Source organism: Cebus imitator, unplaced genomic scaffold, assembly GCF_001604975.1.
Source record: "Cebus imitator isolate Cc_AM_T3 unplaced genomic scaffold, Cebus_imitator-1.0 Scaffold39, whole genome shotgun sequence".
Lineage (NCBI taxonomy): Eukaryota > Metazoa > Chordata > Mammalia > Primates > Cebidae > Cebus > Cebus imitator.
Window position 1 is genome coordinate 8,256,064 of NW_016107354.1, and position 5,150 is coordinate 8,261,213.

The following is a 5,150-nucleotide window of genomic DNA, read 5'->3' on the forward strand; positions in this document are numbered from 1 at the left end:
GATCTCTTGACCTCGTGATCCACCCGCCTCGGCCTCCCAAAGTGCTGGGATTACAAGCGTGAGCCACCGCGCCCAGCAACAATAATTTTTAAAAAGCTTTCAAATCTATCATTATTGCTTTGTATTTCTGTGGCAGAAAAGGATCTAACATTTAGCAGACTAAGCTCTCAGCATTTAAATTTCACTCATGACTCACTGACTGCCCAGGACTGGAAGAAAATGCTACTTACCCAGAAGATAAGGCAGTTATTCCCAAAGGAAGTCTGTGAAAGGTGAAGAGGCACCCAAACCTGCACACAAGCAAGTGTGCACTAGTAAATCCACATGAGCTGGGTGCCTCGAGTGCCATATCCTGAAAGGCGTTTCTGTAGGCCAAACACTTAATCTAGGATGGCCAGAGGGAAGAACAGCACTGGACAAGACAGTCAAGAAAACCTTGTCATGTTTACTAGCTACTATCCTCAAAGGAATATTAACAGGTAAGCTCTCTTATTTTTCTTTACCTTTTCCTTTCTTTATCTGAATATTAAGTATGGACTAAAGAATGGAAACTACAGAAACAAATCATTCAGCTGCAGCATTTTCAGGGTTTTACGCTCCTACATTTTAAAACAAGACTTTAACAAAGGTAAAACTGGTCCCTGAATCTGTTAATAGATTCAAACTTACTGTTTCTGATCCTTATTTGATTTTTAGGAACAAAATCTTAAAATGATATTCTTAAAACTCAGAGGTTAAAATATACAGTATTTATGAAGTTTTACCAAGAAAAATTCTGTGGCAGGTTTTGGCTTTAACTGGGAACAAACACCTATTCTTCAATTTTATTATTAAACTGCAACTAGTAAAAAGTCACACTGTATATGTTAAAGGCCTAAAGCCTAGGATTCAGAGCTATAAATCAACTATGATAATCTATATAGCCTTTTAAAATAAGTCAACCTTCAAAAGAGAACTTTCACACTCTGCTGAGACTGGGGTGAGGAATCACCAAAGCCTTTTAAACTTCCTTTTTTTGACATGGGCAGAAGTGGTGGTTGTGGTAGAGAAACTTTGTGGTGGCTCACCTGGTGTCCATCCATACCCGCTATTTTGCGGGGGATCTTGTATGTGAAATTGATTAAGACATATATATATATAGTCGGTTTATGTTTTGCTCCTACAGTAATAGGAAAAAGGATCTTTGTGTTAAGTTTCAATGCATACTACCAGTTAGGTTCTTTATTTTTTTTGCTAAGTGGGTCAGTTTGTTCCTTCATTATTCACTGACTACTACCTCCCCATTCCCCTAGAGTTTTCAAAATACTATATAAGCTGAGGTTGCAGACTACTCTGGTAAAAGGACTCTATAGAGATCAAATAAACCTGGAGATTCTGGCATAAGCAAAGTATAGCTCAGAGTACATCCTCCAAGGGACTTCATAAAGGAGCCAGTTAGTCCACTGATTTTCCTCACAAATAAATTCGTAACATGTGGAGGTATCACTGAGTAGCACACTATTCTTTCCTGGGTACCATACTATATACTGACATTCCTGAACATTTGATACATTTTAAATCTTTCTTAATTCGGATTACATCATAAAATTAAAATATAGGCCGGGCACCATGACTCATGCCTATAATCCCAGCACTTTGGGAGGCTGAGAGGCAGGTGGATCACCTGAGGTTAGGAGTTTGACCAGCCTGCCTCATATGGTGAAACCCCGTGTCTACTAAAAATACAAAAGTTAGCCAGTTGCAGTGGCTCAAGCCTGTAGTCTCAGCTACCTGGGAGGCTGAGGCAGGAAAATCACTTGAACCCAGGAGGCAGAGATTGCAGTGAGCTGAGATCACGCCACTGCACTCCAGCCTGTGTGATAGAGCAACACTCTGTCTCAAAAGATAATAAAATAAATAAAATAAAATCTAGAGTGAAACTGCTAAGTTTCAGAAAGAATAAGAAAGCCTAGTGCAGTGGCTCACATCTGTAATCCAGGAAGCCAAGGTGGGTGAATTGCTTGAATCCAGGAGTTCAAGGCCAGCCTGGGCAACATGGTGAAACCTTGTCTCTACCAAAAGTACAAAAATTATCCCGGCATGTTGGTGTGTGTCTACAGTCCTAGCTACTCAGGAGGCTGAGGTGAAAGGATCGCTTGAGCCCAGGAGATAGAGGTTGCAGTAGGCAGACAATACTACTGCACTCCAGCCTGGGTGACAGAGTATCCTGTATCAAAAAACAAGGATAGGGCCAGGCACTATCCTGGAGGCTCATGCCTGTAATCCCAGCACTTTGGGAGGCCGAGGTGGGCAGATAACGAGGTCAGGAGTTCGAGACCAGCCTGGCCAATATGGTGAAGCCCTGTCTCTACTAAAACAAAAATTAGCTGGGCAGGGTGGTGTGTTCCTATAGTCCCAGCTACTTGGGAGACTGAGGCAGAACCATCACTTGAACCCTGGAGGCAGAGGTTGCAGTGAGCCGAGATCAAGCCACTGCACTCCAGCCTGGGTGACAGAGCGAGGCTTCGTCTCAAAAACAAACAAAAAACAAGGCTAAATAACCACATTCATTCTTTCTCATGGCCTCAACAACAGAATAACAGACCAAATCCTGACCCACTGATATACTGAGAAAATGTGACTGTGGATTCAAAAATCTAAATGATACTTTTATGTTTCTGCTTTCCTCTAAGTCTGAAGTTCAACAGACTACTAAAAGTTCAACAACTATTGAAATATAATGAGGCCAGGTGCAGTGGCTCATGCCTGTAATCCCAGCACTTTCGGACGTTGAGGTGGGCAGATTATGTCAGGAGATCAAGACCAGCCTGGCTAACATGGTGAAACCCTGTCTCTACTAAAAATACAAAAAATTAGCCAGGCATGGCAGCACGTGCCTGTAGTCCCAGCTACTCAGGAGGCTGAGGCAGGAGAATCGCTGAACCCGGGACGGGGAGGTTGCAGTGCCGAGTTCATACCACGGCACTCCAACCAGCCTGAGTGAGAGAGACTCCATCTCAAAGAAAAAAAAAGTACAGCAAAATATTAGTTGATTTGATTACTCATTCAAAAATCATAAACATGAGATCTGATTCCACAATACCATTTTCCACATATTTCTATTCTTTGGATATATAGAAATCATCTAAGCTATGAAAAATGCTTCATACTTAATGTACTGAAACAAGTTAACACAAAAAAGATCTTTATAAACTAAGGTTCTCTACAAATCAAAAGGATTATACTATTATCCCAGTGAGAAATAGGGTGACAAACAGCACTATTCCAATTTTATTGATAATGCCTAAACCAAAATAGAGAGCTTCACTAGATTTAGTGTGCTTTGCTTATGGATTAAAGATCTTTCATCATTTGTTTCTTTGTTTTTCCTGTATTAAAAAATGACCCCGAATATAAAGGTAGGGAAAGGAACAAGAGGGAACATACCCCTTAGTGTAGAGAAATAGGGGGCAGGAGAAGGAGGGAATGTCATTAAGGCAGCAAAGTAATCTCTGTAGAAAGATGGAGGAGGAGCCTCCACAGCCTCAGAGACAAAGGCAGGGACTGCCCTCTCAGTGTCCGGAAGGGAAACGGCAGCTTTTTTTCCTTCCATGGCAGCCACTTCATTGCTCACTCCGGATTACCTTCATCCTTATGTAGATAAGAGTGCTGCAGAGCTGGAAAGGCAGAGATTTGCTTGTGTGGGTTAAAAGTCAGCATTTCCAGCAGCAGCTGTGCTCCCAACTCCTCCATCTCAGGTACCACCGACTGCACTGGGAGGGCCCTCTGGGGTGAACGGCTCCACAGGGCAGAGATACATCTCGAGGCCAGTCATCCTCTGGAGGCAGCCCAATCAGGTCAAAGATTTTGCCCAACTGGTCAGCTTCAGAGTTTCCACAGAAAAGAGGCTTTCAACAAGACAGCTCAGCAAAGATACAGCCCACACTCCACATATCCACAGGTGTAGCATATGTGGGCTGCAGAAGAACTTCGGGATCTTAGTAGTACCAGAGTGTAACAACCACAAGTATAAGTGCCATCTTGTAGCTGTAGATTCTGGCCAGGCCAAAGTCAGCCAGCTTGACTCTTCCACCACTTGTCACCAGAATGTTCTCTGGCTTCAAATCTTGGTCAACAATGCAATTGGCATGAAGGAAATCTAGGTCTCTTAGAAACTGGCGCATCAGATCCTTGATGGTCTTGGCTGGCAAGCCTGGTGGGGGTGACTTGTCCAGATACATCCTTAGGTCTTGGTCTACATGCTCAAACACCAGGGTTATCTTGATCTCTCGGTTAGTTCGGGATGTGGCACAGACATCCATCAGCTGGACAACGCTGGGATGCTCAAAAGCCTCCAGTTGCCTCAGTAAGGCCACCTCACAAACTGTGCTGATGGGAAGGCCTCCTCCAGCTCCTCCATTGGGGACTCTCACACCCTGGAGGGCCACAAAGTAGCCACTGTGGGGATCACAGGCCTTGTACACTGTCCCACAGGCACTCACACCACTTTCAGCCACTGGCTCATATCAAGAGGTAGCCATTCTCAGACCAGGGGAGACCCTCATGCCAGGCCGGAGTGCTGCGGGGGTGGCCCGTTATCAGGGCCCAGGAGCCAGTTCCTATAGCCCCATACACCTGAGCTCGGTCCCTGGCAGCTGGAAGCAGAGGGCCCAACCATAGACACAGGCTGCAGGCTAGAGAGGTCCCCTCAATCCCACCTTTACCACATGACCAGATGCCAAAAAGGCATGCGGAAACTGGGCCATCATCTAGGTTTCTAACTCCAATCATTTTATTATATTGTAATTACACTTATAACAAATACATTTTAATAAATCAAAACCACACCACTGGAACCTAAATAGTATGTATCAATGAGAAAAACGGTGGAAATAACCTTTTATAGGGTGGGGGGAAAGACATCTACATCAGATCTCAGATGGTTACAAGTTATCAAGAAAATTTAACAGAAAAATAAACTTCAGGCCGGGCGCAGTGGCTCACGCCTGTAATCCCAGCACTTTGGGAGGCCGAGGTAGGCAGATCACGAGGTCAAGAGATCGAGACCATCCTGACCAACATGGTGAAACCCCATCTCTACTAAAAATACAAAAATTAGCCAGGTGTGGTGGCACACACCTGTAATCCCAGCTACTCAGGAGGCTGAGGCA

General features: G+C 44.1%; 1 protein-coding gene and 1 pseudogene across 1 annotated transcript in view; both read right to left on the reverse strand.

The window, feature by feature from the left end:
• Positions 1-5,150, reverse strand: part of TSG101 (tumor susceptibility 101) — a 57,226-nt gene that overhangs the window by 18,143 nt on the left and 33,933 nt on the right. The window lies entirely within an intron of this gene.
• LOC108302288 lies at positions 2,927-5,034 on the reverse strand (annotated as a pseudogene).